This window comes from Phyllobates terribilis, unplaced genomic scaffold, assembly GCF_046119375.1.
Source record: "Phyllobates terribilis strain yellow unplaced genomic scaffold, ASM4611937v1 Scaffold_74__1_contigs__length_7073193, whole genome shotgun sequence".
Taxonomy (NCBI): domain Eukaryota; kingdom Metazoa; phylum Chordata; class Amphibia; order Anura; family Dendrobatidae; genus Phyllobates; species Phyllobates terribilis.
Genome location: NW_027362834.1, coordinates 2603524 through 2617449, shown reverse-complemented (window position 1 = coordinate 2617449; position 13926 = coordinate 2603524). Strand labels below are relative to the sequence as shown.

General features: G+C 49.9%; 5 non-coding genes and 2 pseudogenes across 5 annotated transcripts; all 7 read left to right on the top strand.

Annotated features, from left to right (window-relative positions):
- The first annotated feature begins 596 nt into the window (after positions 1-596).
- LOC141194963 (U2 spliceosomal RNA) lies at positions 597-787 on the top strand. The gene has a single exon (XR_012267576.1). It is a non-coding gene; the product is annotated as a U2 spliceosomal RNA (small nuclear RNA).
- A 1121-nt stretch (positions 788-1908) lies between these two features.
- LOC141196769 (U2 spliceosomal RNA) lies at positions 1909-2099 on the top strand. Its single transcript, XR_012269166.1, has one exon. It is a non-coding gene; the product is annotated as a U2 spliceosomal RNA (small nuclear RNA).
- A 1121-nt stretch (positions 2100-3220) lies between these two features.
- LOC141196417 (U2 spliceosomal RNA) lies at positions 3221-3318 on the top strand (annotated as a pseudogene).
- Positions 3319-8885: 5567 nt separating this feature from the next.
- LOC141196261 (U2 spliceosomal RNA) lies at positions 8886-9056 on the top strand (annotated as a pseudogene).
- A 1125-nt stretch (positions 9057-10181) lies between these two features.
- LOC141194962 (U2 spliceosomal RNA) lies at positions 10182-10372 on the top strand. Its single transcript, XR_012267575.1, has one exon. It is a non-coding gene; the product is annotated as a U2 spliceosomal RNA (small nuclear RNA).
- A 1120-nt stretch (positions 10373-11492) lies between these two features.
- LOC141194961 (U2 spliceosomal RNA) lies at positions 11493-11683 on the top strand. Its single transcript, XR_012267574.1, has one exon. It is a non-coding gene; the product is annotated as a U2 spliceosomal RNA (small nuclear RNA).
- A 1120-nt stretch (positions 11684-12803) lies between these two features.
- LOC141194959 (U2 spliceosomal RNA) lies at positions 12804-12994 on the top strand. The gene has a single exon (XR_012267572.1). It is a non-coding gene; the product is annotated as a U2 spliceosomal RNA (small nuclear RNA).
- Positions 12995-13926: the final 932 nt, after the last annotated feature.

Here is a 13926-nt window from a genome sequence, read left to right as displayed (position 1 = left end):
CATTTAATGCCTGCAGACTATAAAAGAGAAACCAACCCAAAAAGTTTGGTTGATTAGTCTGTGGCATTCTTTTAAACTGTTGCTTATGGCGGTCTCTGTGAGCTTCTCAGTGACATTCAGCCATCCAGGTATCCCGCCTGCAGTAGACGGAATGTGGCAATGGAACGCTGGCTGCGCGTGTCATAATAGGCTCTGAGCCTTTATATACCTGCGCACAGCAGCAGCCACCTTCAGTCTGCTGCTGGACAGCCAGCAGCAGCAGCAGCAGGAGAGGTAATTAATCAGCAACCCTCCTGCTAAGGGTAGACAGCTGCTCGTTCCACCCCCCCCCCCCCCGCCTTAACTGGTTCTCCTCCCTTCCAACGGTGTTGAGGCGGGTGGGAACAGCCGGGGGTTGAGGGTACTGTGCTAAAAGAGGTGGAGTTATGCAGATCTAAAACGCGTGGATTGCAGCAGCAGCAAGCCGAAAAGTGCAGGCATGTGAGGGATCTAGAGGTTGACAGCATGTCTTCTTAACGGGAGTCCAGGTGGCCATCTCCACAAATGGACTTTTCAGAATCCTTGGGTGGCACCGTAGTCGGAAACCAATTCTGGTTATCGCTTCTCGGCCTTTTGGCTAAGATCAAGTGTAGTATCTGTTCTTATCAGTTTAATATCTGATACGTCCCCTATCTGGGGACCATATATTAAATGGATTTTTAGAACAGGGAGATGGAAAAAGAGCTTGCTCTGTCCACTCCACGCATTGACCTGGTATTGCAGTATCTCCAGGACCGGTGCACCCCTTCTTTAATGCAGTTTCTAAAATCAGAAAGAATTGAATTCAATGCTTTTTGTTCATTTTGCTTGTTTGTCGGATTTTGGGATGGACTCTTTGGCTTTGCTTTTCTTCTCCTCATTGGATTTTTCATGTTAAAAGTTGCAGAAGCCAGATGACAAGCTCATTTTGGTTCAACTTCAGCAACTGTGCATTGCATTGCCATGTAATGTAATGTAATGCAATGCTATCTATCTAGCTCTCCCTCTATACTTCCTTTTGGATAAACAGACATATTAGGCAAGCATTTTGGAGCTTTCACCTAAATAACTACAGGTGGTGAGATAAGCTGCACAATATAATTGACCTTTCAGTATATTGTTGCACACACACCATCTATTTAGCAAATGCCCTTGTTATCAACAGCAGCCTTTTAAACTCACCTGAGCTAACAGGTATGTGAGCTGGTTACTCTGCTGCGCTTAAAATTTCTTTTTTGGTTTGCTACAATGCCTTTTCTGAAACGTTGTCTCCCTCTGCTGGAACACTGACTTCTTTCATTTAATGCCTGCAGACTATAAAAGAGAAACCAACCCAAAAAGTTTGGTTGATTAGTCTGTGGCATTCTTTTAAACTGTTGCTTATGGCGGTCTCTGTGAGCTTCTCAGTGACATTCAGCCATCCAGGTATCCCGCCTGCAGTAGACGGAATGTGGCAATGGAACGCTGGCTGCGCGTGTCATAATAGGCTCTGAGCCTTTATATACCTGCGCACAGCAGCAGCCACCTTCAGTCTGCTGCTGGACAGCCAGCAGCAGCAGCAGCAGGAGAGGTAATTAATCAGCAACCCTCCTGCTAAGGGTAGACAGCTGCTCGTTCCACCCCCCCCCCCGCCTTAATTGGTTCTCCTCCCTTCCAACGGTGTTGAGGCGGGTGGGAACAGCCGGGGGTTGAGGGTACTGTGCTAAAAGAGGTGGAGTTATGCAGATCTAAAACGCGTGGATTGCAGCAGCAGCAAGCCGAAAAGTGCAGGCATGTGAGGGATCTAGAGGTTGACAGCATGTCTTCTTAACGGGAGTCCAGGTGGCCATCTCCACAAATGGACTTTTCAGAATCCTTGGGTGGCACCGTAGTCGGAAACCAATTCTGGTTATCGCTTCTCGGCCTTTTGGCTAAGATCAAGTGTAGTATCTGTTCTTATCAGTTTAATATCTGATACGTCCCCTATCTGGGGACCATATATTAAATAGATTTTTAGAACAGGGAGATGGAAAAAGAGCTTGCTCTGTCCACTCCACGCATTGACCTGGTATTGCAGTATCTCCAGGACCGGTGCACCCCTTCTTTAATGCAGTTTCTAAAATCAGAAAGAATTGAATTCAATGCTTTTTGTTCATTTTGCTTGTTTGTCGGATTTTGGGATGGACTCTTTGGCTTTGCTTTTCTTCTCCTCATTGGATTTTTCATGTTAAAAGTTGCAGAAGCCAGATGACAAGCTCATTTTGGTTCAACTTCAGCAACTGTGCATTGCATTGCCATGTAATGTAATGTAATGCAATGCTATCTATCTAGCTCTCCCTCTATACTTCCTTTTGGATAAACAGACATATTAGGCAAGCATTTTGGAGCTTTCACCTAAATAACTACAGGTGGTGAGATAAGCTGCACAATATAATTGACCTTTCAGTATATTGTTGCACACACACCATCTATTTAGCAAATGCCCTTGTTATCAACAGCAGCCTTTTAAACTCACCTGAGCTAACAGGTATGTGAGCTGGTTACTCTGCTGCGCTTAAAATTTCTTTTTTGGTTTGCTACAATGCCTTTTCTGAAACGTTGTCTCCCTCTGCTGGAACACTGACTTCTTTCATTTAATGCCTGCAGACAATAAAAGAGAAACCAACCCAAAAAGTTTGGTTGATTAGTCTGTGGCATTCTTTTAAACTGTTGCTTATGGCGGTCTCTGTGAGCTTCTCAGTGACATTCAGCCATCCAGGTATCCCGCCTGCAGTAGACGGAATGTGGCAATGGAACGCTGGCTGCGCGTGTCATAATAGGCTCTGAGCCTTTATATACCTGCGCACAGCAGCAGCCACCTTCAGTCTGCTGCTGGACAGCCAGCAGCAGCAGCAGCAGGAGAGGTAATTAATCAGCAACCCTCCTGCTAAGGGTAGACAGCTGCTCGTTCCACCCCCCCCCCCGCCTTAATTGGTTCTCCTCCCTTCCAACGGTGTTGAGGCGGGTGGGAACAGCCGGGGGTTGAGGGTACTGTGCTAAAAGAGGTGGAGTTATGCAGATCTAAAACGCGTGGATTGCAGCAGCAGCAAGCCGAAAAGTGCAGGCATGTGAGGGATCTAGAGGTTGACAGCATGTCTTCTTAACGGGAGTCCAGGTGGCCATCTCCACAAATGGACTTTTCAGAATCCTTGGGTGGCACCGTAGTCAGAAACCAATTCTGGTTATCGCTTCTCGGCCTTTTGGCTAAGATCAAGTGTAGTATCTGTTCTTTTAAGAACACAAGAGCTACGATCTACACTTGACGAGAGCGATCGAACTCTGAAGTAGAAGAGCTTCGGAGCCCAGCTGACATCGGAGAAGGAAGGCGGATATCGGTGGGAGGAAGAAGCTCTAAAGAATCCAGAAGAAGACGAAGACTCGGAGAAGAATCGGGCTGTCCTGTGGAATCTTCGAGGAAGAAAATCATCGAGACAAAGACCTTTCGGGGAATTTGTCCAGAACACGACGGGAGAAGAATCTGCATAGCTCCACCCATTCCGGGAAGAGTTCCAGATCCAGCTCCAAGAAGTAACTGCAGGAGGAAAGCCATGGCAAGCGCTGCGAGGAAGGCCGAAAAGAAGAGCCTGGAGCAGGGGACAGCCAGGAGGGCCCAGCCAGGAGCCGATTCTGACCCCAAGGACTCTGCCTCCACGACTGGCCAGCAGAAGGGACCCCAGAAGCCCCGCCACGAAGCTCCAGCCCTGGAGCCATGGATGCGGCAGACGGTGGCCCTGAAGCTGAAGGAAGTGGATGGGAGGGTGCCGGACATGTCCTCGGACGTGTTCTGCCAGAAGATGCTGCTGGATCGAGGCTTCTCCAGGTCGGACACCCTCAGCATCCAGACCTTCTTGACGGGGATCTTCTTCGTCACCTTCGCCACTGTGAACACCTGCAGGAGGTTCTGGGAAATGGTAAGCGCAAAAGGACCGGATAATTCTTTCTCTGCCTTTACAGGTAGCTGCCCTATCCAGAGGGACGAAAGGAGGATCACGGTCTCCATGCGCAACCCGCACACCCCAGGCCAAGACATCTGTACCTTCCTGAGACTCTTCTGTTTGGTTGTGAAGGAACCCTCTCACATCCTGAATGGACTCGGCTTCTGGACAGGTAAGTGGTCGGTGACCGTTAGACTTCACAGGGACCTGGCGTACTCAGACGGACTTCGGCACCTGCCCCCGACATTCTCCCTGGGCAACTCCTACGGCCTCATCTATTACCCGGACATGCCGCGGAACTGCAGGAGATGCGGCAAGAACGGCCACGAGATGAAGGACTGCAAGGAGGATGCCTGCAGGATTTGTCGAGTGACGGGACACAGCTCGAAGGACTGCCCGAAGAAGACGTCCTGCAACCTGTGTGGGCTGGCGGCTCATCTGTACAAAGGATTGCCCCAAGCGTGAGAGATCCTGGGCATCGGTGGTTGCGACGACCCCAGCTCCGGAGGACAAGGCCCCGACGACCAGGCCTGTGAAGGTCAAGGACGCGACGACCAAGGCCCCAGCGGCCAAGGCCGAGACGACCAAGGCCAAAGCGGTCAAGGAGTCGGTGGCCAAAGCCCCAGCGACGGTCCCAGCAGCTCCGAAGCAGAAGAAAAAGTCAAAGGAGGGTAAGAGTTCTGTCACCCCTCTCTCGATCCCTCCCCCTGCCACCCCCGTCCAATCCCCCCCCACCCCGGCCACCCCTGCTGAGGATTCCACCTCCTCTTCCTCCTTCCCCTACTCCTCAGCAGGTGTCCTTTCCCCTGCCCCGGCAGCCACTCTCCCTCCCCAGACCATGGTAGCGGTGGAATTAACCTTTCCTCCACCTGCCGCTATCTATTCCGAGGAGGATTTTCCCCTTCTTGTCTCCCCAATTCCAACCCGGGGAAAGAGGAAGGTGGAGGACAGCCCTGCTACTGAATCCTCCAAAAAGAAGATTCTGGATTTCGTAGGCGAAAAGGAGGATACCCTCCCTGAGCCAGAAGAGATGGAGCACATGGTTGAGACCCTGGTGGCCGAGCCAGAAGAGGAGGAACTGGTGGTCGCCGAGATCGAGGCCGCGCTGCTTGACCAGATGGAGGAAGAGGGCCTGCTGGTGATCCCGTCACCAGCAGTCAACACCGACGAGGGACCACCCGACCGGAGTGGTAACTAAGGTGTATTGCCTGCGCTAACTTTTTCTTTTTTCCCTACATGATGGCTAATATTAACTTATTTTCCATTAATGTCAGGAGCATCAAGGACAAGTTCAGACGTCAGACTATTTATGCCTTCCTTACTTCCCAGTTGTGTGATGTTTATATGTTGCAGGAATGTTCCCTTCCCTCCTCTAGGTCCTTCAAACATCTGGCCAGGGAGTGGTCCCACGGTCCATCCTACTGGTCCGGTGGGGGTGACTGCAAGTCTGCGGGGGTCGCAATTCTGATCAGGGGGGGCGCATTCACGCTTGAGTCCGTCCAGGAGCTCATCTGCGGCAGGGCTCTTGTTGTAGATGGCAACTGGGCGGGAGAACCTGTCAGGTTCATCAACGTGTATGCGTCCCCACTGAAGAATGAGCGTTTGGAGCTTTTCCAGACCCTGCGGCTTCAGCTTGCCACCACCAGGACCTTAGTGATGGCCGGGGATTTCAACTGCCCCATCGAGGAGGATGGTCGTAGTTCTGGCACATCTGCCAAGTTGGACATCACGTCCAAGCTGCTCATCGAGATGGTAACCGAGGCCTCTCTTCAGGACGTGGTGGGCTCCATGGGGAGAGGCTCCACGAACTATTCGTGGAGCCGACCCGATGGCTCACTCCGCTCCAGGATTGACTTTGTGTTCACCTCTCGGGCAGTCAGGCAGAGTAGGCACTCGATGGTCCCCTGCTTCTTCTCCGACCACAGAGCCATTCACTTACAAGGTGTCCTCGGCGACGGTTTTCCGTCCGGCCCCGGCTCCTGGAAGCTGAATTGTGCTCTGCTGGCTCAGGATGAAGTCGTGGAGGAGCTGAGAGCAGCCTACGCAATGTGGCAGTCCTACAAGGGTAGCTTCCAAACAGTCTCTGATTGGTGGGAATATGTTAAACTTGAGTTTCGCTGTTTCTTTCAGGCCAAGGGTCGACAACAGGCGTGTGAGAAGAGGAGGGACTTCAGAGGGCTGCAGCGCGAGCTGCGGTCGCTGCAGGACCTTCTTCACTGCGGCTGGGACGTGAGGGAGGAGCTGGAGGAGACCAAGAAGAGCCTGAAAAGGCACTTTGAGGAGGAGTCCAAGCAAATCGTCTTCCGTTCCAAAGTGGAGAATCTGGAGAAGGGTGAGAAATGTAACTCATTCTTTTTCAGGAAACTTCATGCCGGTCACACGCCCCTGAACGAGCTGCGAGACGAGAGCGGAAACATGCAACGTGGGAAGGAGGACGTGATGAGGGTCGTCAGCGACTTCTACAGCGAACTCTACTCCCACAAGACTACCGACCCCGACGCTGCTGATAAGTTCCTGTCAGGTATCACTAACCATCTTGATCCTGCAGGCACGGCAGCCTTGGACAAACCTCTGATGGTGGGCGAATTGCTCTCTGCCGCTAAATCCTTTAGGACCGGCAGGACCCCGGGCAGTGATGGTCTTCCAGCGGAGCTCTATGTAGCGCTGGGAGACCTCATCTGTCCGGACCTGTTGGACCTGTACGAGGAGATGGTGGTGGAGGGTAGAATGCCTCCATCTTTGAGGGAAGGAATGGTCACGATCCTGTACAAGCGGAAGGGAGAGAGGTGCGACCTGAGGAATTGGCGTCCCATCACTCTGCTCAACGTGGACTACAAGATCCTGGCCAAGACGATGGCGACACGACTTAAGACGGTCATCGGACGGATCATCCACCCGGACCAGACCTGCGGCATCCCTGGACGTCGCATCGCAGACAGCCTCGCTCTCGTGCGGGACACGGTCGAGTACATCAAGGTCCGCCGCGCACACGCGGCCCTGGTCTCCTTGGATCAGGAGAAGGCCTTCGACCGGGTTTCCCACGAGTTCATGGGCCGAGCTCTGCACCGGTTAGGTTTGGGTAACATGTTTTGTTCGTATGTCCGTCTGATGTATTTTGATATCCACAGCTCGGTGTTGGTGAACGGCTGGAAGACTGACCCCTTCCCTGTCCTCTCTGGGGTCAGACAAGGCTGCCCTCTATCACCTCTTCTTTTTGTTTGTGTTATAGAACTCTTCGCAGAGGCTATCCGGCAGAATGGAGAGATCAGAGGGATCACCGCACCGGGTCCGGGACGACACGAGGTCAAGTGCTCGCTCTACATGGACGACGCCACCGTCTTCTGCGCTGATCGTGATTCAGTCGACGCCCTCGTCCAGACGTGTGAGAGGTTCGGCCGGGCTTCAGGGGCCAAAGTCAACTGCAGGAAGTCGGAAGCCATGCTCTTCGGGGATTGGCAGCCGGCCTCCTCCGCCCCCTTCCCCTTCAACATTCAACCGGATTTCCTCAAGGTGCTGGGAGTCTGGTTCGGGAAGGAAGGAGCGGCCCTCAAGTCCTGGCAAGAACGCTTGGCCAAGGTGAAGCAACGGATCGGACTCTGGAGCCTCAGACACCTCACTTGTGAGGGTAAGGCACTCGTCCTGCGTAATGAGGTCCTGCCCCTCTTGCAGTACACGGCGCAGGCCAGGCCCCCTCACGTCACTGTGTGCAGGGCCATTACCAGGACAGTGTTTCACTTTGTCTGGGGATCCAAGATGGACAGAGTCAGGCGGGCCGTCATGTACAAGGAGCCTCGCAAGGGTGGGAAGGGCGTTCCAGATATCCCCACCCTCCTGCGATCCTCTTTTGTGTGTGATTGTGTCCGCCGGACTTTGCAAGTCAAGAATGGCTCCGCGGGCAGGTCCATGTCTCGCTTCTTCCTGCTTCCTCTTTGGAGGCGACTCGGCTGGGACAAGTGGGACAGCTCCTTCCCCTACAACTGGACGACGCCATGGTTCTACGGAGACGTCGTTCGATTTGTGGGGGAACATCAACTGGAGGGACTCAAGCCCGACTTGTGGAAGCCCAAAACTATCCACAAGCTCATCAGAGCCAAGGATGACGTGGAGAACATCACAGGACTTCACCAGGACACGCTGGAGACTGTGTGGACAAATGTGTCGTCTGACAGGCTGACCAACGGGCACAAGGACTTGTCGTGGATGGCGATTCAGGGCGGACTGCCCGTCCGGTCATTCATGCATGCCCGGAACCTGTGCAAGACCCAGTACTGCCCAAGGTGCCCCTTCGTGGAGGAAACATCTTTGCACACTTTTTGGGACTGCGGATTTGCACAGCGCCTGTTGACTGCCCTTGAGGACGACCTGAGGAACTCTGTCCCCAGGGCGAGCCTATCGCACCATTCTGTGCTTTACGGACTCTTCCCTGGGGTTCATACCGTCGGAGCCATCCAGGAGGCTTGGCGCCTTATGAACTGCTTCAAGGATGCCGTTTGGGTCGCCAGGAACCGGCTCATCTTGAGGAGGGAGAGGATGTCCATCCAGGACTGCCGCAGGCTGATCCACAGCCTGCTCAGAGACTATTCCATCGTGGACGGTCCGGAGGACGAGGATGAGGACTAAACCCCTCCTCCCCCTCTCCCCTTATGTGTCTTGTCTTTCAATAAAGCTTCGGGCCTGTGATTTTCCCCTCCCCATCCCCTTTTTCCCAATCCCCATCCCTTATCACGGTTCGTCGTACTGTATTGATTGACATGCTTTTTCTTTCAGATTGAGTGTTTTGTGTAGCATAGGGGTGTGACGTGTCTAGTTAGTGCGTCGTATCCTCATGCTATGTAAATATGATGTAGAATTCTGTGTGTACTGGGCTGCGGCACAGTACACTGTCTGTTAACTTATTTTTAGTGCTAATAAAAGATATATTCAATCAAAAAATCTGTTCTTATCAGTTTAATATCTGATACGTCCCCTATCTGGGGACCATATATTAAATGGATTTTTAGAACAGGGAGATGGAAAAAGAGCTTGCTCTGTCCACTCCACGCATTGACCTGGTATTGCAGTATCTCCAGGACCGGTGCACCCTTTCTTTAATGCAGTTTCTAAAATCAGAAAGAATTGAATTCAATGCTTTTTGTTCATTTTGCTTGTTTGTCGGATTTTGGGATGGACTCTTTGGCTTTGCTTTTCTTCTCCTCATTGGATTTTTCATGTTAAAAGTTGCAGAAGCCAGATGACAAGCTCATTTTGGTTCAACTTCAGCAACTGTGCATTGCATTGCCATGTAATGTAATGTAATGCAATGCTATCTATCTAGCTCTCCCTCTATACTTCCTTTTGGATAAACAGACATATTAGGCAAGCATTTTGGAGCTTTCACCTAAATAACTACAGGTGGTGAGATAAGCTGCACAATATAATTGACCTTTCAGTATATTGTTGCACACACACCATCTATTTAGCAAATGCCCTTGTTATCAACAGCAGCCTTTTAAACTCACCTGAGCTAACAGGTATGTGAGCTGGTTACTCTGCTGCGCTTAAAATTTCTTTTTTGGTTTGCTACAATGCCTTTTCTGAAACGTTGTCTCCCTCTGCTGGAACACTGACTTCTTTCATTTAATGCCTGCAGACTATAAAAGAGAAACCAACCCAAAAAGTTTGGTTGATTAGTCTGTGGCATTCTTTTAAACTGTTGCTTATGGCGGTCTCTGTGAGCTTCTCAGTGACATTCAGCCATCCAGGTATCCCGCCTGCAGTAGACGGAATGTGGCAATGGAACGCTGGCTGCGCGTGTCATAATAGGCTCTGAGCCTTTATATACCTGCGCACAGCAGCAGCCACCTTCAGTCTGCTGCTGGACAGCCAGCAGCAGCAGCAGCAGGAGAGGTAATTAATCAGCAACCCTCCTGCTAAGGGTAGACAGCTGCTCGTTCCACCCCCCCCCCCCCCCGCCTTAATTGGTTCTCCTCCCTTCCAACGGTGTTGAGGCGGGTGGGAACAGCCGGGGGTTGAGGGTACTGTGCTAAAAGAGGTGGAGTTATGCAGATCTAAAACGCGTGGATTGCAGCAGCAGCAAGCCGAAAAGTGCAGGTATTTGAGGGATCTAGAGGTTGACAGCATGTCTTCTTAACGGGAGTCCAGGTGGCCATCTCCACAAATGGACTTTTCAGAATCCTTGGGTGGCACCGTAGTCGGAAACCAATTCTGGTTATCGCTTCTCGGCCTTTTGGCTAAGATCAAGTGTAGTATCTGTTCTTATCAGTTTAATATCTGATACGTCCCCTATCTGGGGACCATATATTAAATGGATTTTTAGAACAGGGAGATGGAAAAAGAGCTTGCTCTGTCCACTCCACGCATTGACCTGGTATTGCAGTATCTCCAGGACCGGTGCACCCCTTCTTTAATGCAGTTTCTAAAATCAGAAAGAATTGAATTCAATGCTTTTTGTTCATTTTGCTTGTTTGTCGGATTTTGGGATGGACTCTTTGGCTTTGCTTTTCTTCTCCTCATTGGATTTTTCATGTTAAAAGTTGCAGAAGCCAGATGACAAGCTCATTTTGGTTCAACTTCAGCAACTGTGCATTGCATTGCCATGTAATGTAATGTAATGCAATGCTATCCATCTAGCTCTCCCTCTATACTTCCTTTTGGATAAACAGACATATTAGGCAAGCATTTTGGAGCTTTCACCTAAATAACTACAGGTGGTGAGATAAGCTGCACAATATAATTGACCTTTCAGTATATTGTTGCACACACACCATCTATTTAGCAAATGCCCTTGTTATCAACAGCAGCCTTTTAAACTCACCTGAGCTAACAGGTATGTGAGCTGGTTACTCTGCTGCGCTTAAAATTTCTTTTTTGGTTTGCTACAATGCCTTTTCTGAAACGTTGTCTCCCTCTGCTGGAACACTGACTTCTTTCATTTAATGCCTGCAGACTATAAAAGAGAAACCAACCCAAAAAGTTTGGTTGATTAGTCTGTGGCATTCTTTTAAACTGTTGCTTATGGCGGTCTCTGTGAGCTTCTCAGTGACATTCAGCCATCCAGGTATCCCGCCTGCAGTAGACGGAATGTGGCAATGGAACGCTGGCTGCGCGTGTCATAATAGGCTCTGAGCCTTTATATACCTGCGCACAGCAGCAGCCACCTTCAGTCTGCTGCTGGACAGCCAGCAGCAGCAGCAGCAGGAGAGGTAATTAATCAGCAACCCTCCTGCTAAGGGTAGACAGCTGCTCGTTCCACCCCCCCCCCGCCTTAATTGGTTCTCCTCCCTTCCAACGGTGTTGAGGCGGGTGGGAACAGCCGGGGGTTGAGGGTACTGTGCTAAAAGAGGTGGAGTTATGCAGATCTAAAACGCGTGGATTGCAGCAGCAGCAAGCCGAAAAGTGCAGGCATGTGAGGGATCTAGAGGTTGACAGCATGTCTTCTTAACGGGAGTCCAGGTGGCCATCTCCACAAATGGACTTTTCAGAATCCTTGGGTGGCACCGTAGTCGGAAACCAATTCTGGTTATCGCTTCTCGGCCTTTTGGCTAAGATCAAGTGTAGTATCTGTTCTTATCAGTTTAATATCTGATACGTCCCCTATCTGGGGACCATATATTAAATGGATTTTTAGAACAGGGAGATGGAAAAAGAGCTTGCTCTGTCCACTCCACGCATTGACCTGGTATTGCAGTATCTCCAGGACCGGTGCACCCCTTCTTTAATGCAGTTTCTAAAATCAGAAAGAATTGAATTCAATGCTTTTTGTTCATTTTGCTTGTTTGTCGAATTTTGGGATGGACTCTTTGGCTTTGCTTTTCTTCTCCTCATTGGATTTTTCATGTTAAAAGTTGCAGAAGCCAGATGACAAGCTCATTTTGGTTCAACTTCAGCAACTGTGCATTGCATTGCCATGTAATGTAATGTAATGCAATGCTATCTATCTAGCTCTCCCTCTATACTTCCTTTTGGATAAACAGACATATTAGGCAAGCATTTTGGAGCTTTCACCTAAATAACTACAGGTGGTGAGATAAGCTGCACAATATAATTGACCTTTCAGTATATTGTTGCACACACACCATCTATTTAGCAAATGCCCTTGTTATCAACAGCAGCCTTTTAAACTCACCTGAGCTAACAGGTATGTGAGCTGGTTACTCTGCTGCGCTTAAAATTTCTTTTTTGGTTTGCTACAATGCCTTTTCTGAAACGTTGTCTCCCTCTGCTGGAACACTGACTTCTTTCATTTAATGCCTGCAGACTATAAAAGAGAAACCAACCCAAAAAGTTTGGTTGATTAGTCTGTGGCATTCTTTTAAACTGTTGCTTATGGCGGTCTCTGTGAGCTTCTCAGTGACATTCAGCCATCCAGGTATCCCGCCTGCAGTAGACGGAATGTGGCAATGGAACGCTGGCTGCGCGTGTCATAATAGGCTCTGAGCCTTTATATACCTGCGCACAGCAGCAGCCACCTTCAGTCTGCTGCTGGACAGCCAGCAGCAGCAGCAGCAGGAGAGGTAATTAATCAGCAACCCTCCTGCTAAGGGTAGACAGCTGCTCGTTCCACCCCCCCCCCGCCTTAATTGGTTCTCCTCCCTTCCAACGGTGTTGAGGCGGGTGGGAACAGCCGGGGGTTGAGGGTACTGTGCTAAAAGAGGTGGAGTTATGCAGATCTAAAACGCGTGGATTGCAGCAGCAGCAAGCCGAAAAGTGCAGGCATGTGAGGGATCTAGAGGTTGACAGCATGTCTTCTTAACGGGAGTCCAGGTGGCCATCTCCACAAATGGACTTTTCAGAATCCTTGGGTGGCACCGTAGTCGGAAACCAATTCTGGTTATCGCTTCTCGGCCTTTTGGCTAAGATCAAGTGTAGTATCTGTTCTTATCAGTTTAATATCTGATACGTCCCCTATCTGGGGACCATATATTAAATGGATTTTTAGAACAGGGAGATGGAAAAAGAGCTTGCTCTGTCCACTCCACGCATTGACCTGGTATTGCAGTATCTCCAGGACCGGTGCACCCCTTCTTTAATGCAGTTTCTAAAATCAGAAAGAATTGAATTCAATGCTTTTTGTTCATTTTGCTTGTTTGTCGGATTTTGGGATGGACTCTTTGGCTTTGCTTTTCTTCTCCTCATTGGATTTTTCATGTTAAAAGTTGCAGAAGCCAGATGACAAGCTCATTTTGGTTCAACTTCAGCAACTGTGCATTGCATTGCCATGTAATGTAATGTAATGCAATGCTATCTATCTAGCTCTCCCTCTATACTTCCTTTTGGATAAACAGACATATTAGGCAAGCATTTTGGAGCTTTCACCTAAATAACTACAGGTGGTGAGATAAGCTGCACAATATAATTGACCTTTCAGTATATTGTTGCACACACACCATCTATTTAGCAAATGCCCTTGTTATCAACAGCAGCCTTTTAAACTCACCTGAGCTAACAGGTATGTGAGCTGGTTACTCTGCTGCGCTTAAAATTTCTTTTTTGGTTTGCTACAATGCCTTTTCTGAAACGTTGTCTCCCTCTGCTGGAACACTGACTTCTTTCATTTAATGCCTGCAGACTATAAAAGAGAAACCAACCCAAAAAGTTTGGTTGATTAGTCTGTGGCATTCTTTTAAACTGTTGCTTATGGCGGTCTCTGTGAGCTTCTCAGTGACATTCAGCCATCCAGGTATCCCGCCTGCAGTAGACGGAATGTGGCAATGGAACGCTGGCTGCGCGTGTCATAATAGGCTCTGAGCCTTTATATACCTGCGCACAGCAGCAGCCACCTTCAGTCTGCTGCTGGACAGCCAGCAGCAGCAGCAGCAGGAGAGGTAATTAATCAGCAACCCTCCTGCTAAGGGTAGACAGCTGATCGTTCCACCCCCCCACCCCCCGCCTTAATTGGTTCTCCTCCCTTCCAACGGTGTTGAGGCGGGTGGGAACAGCCGGGGGTTGAGGGTAC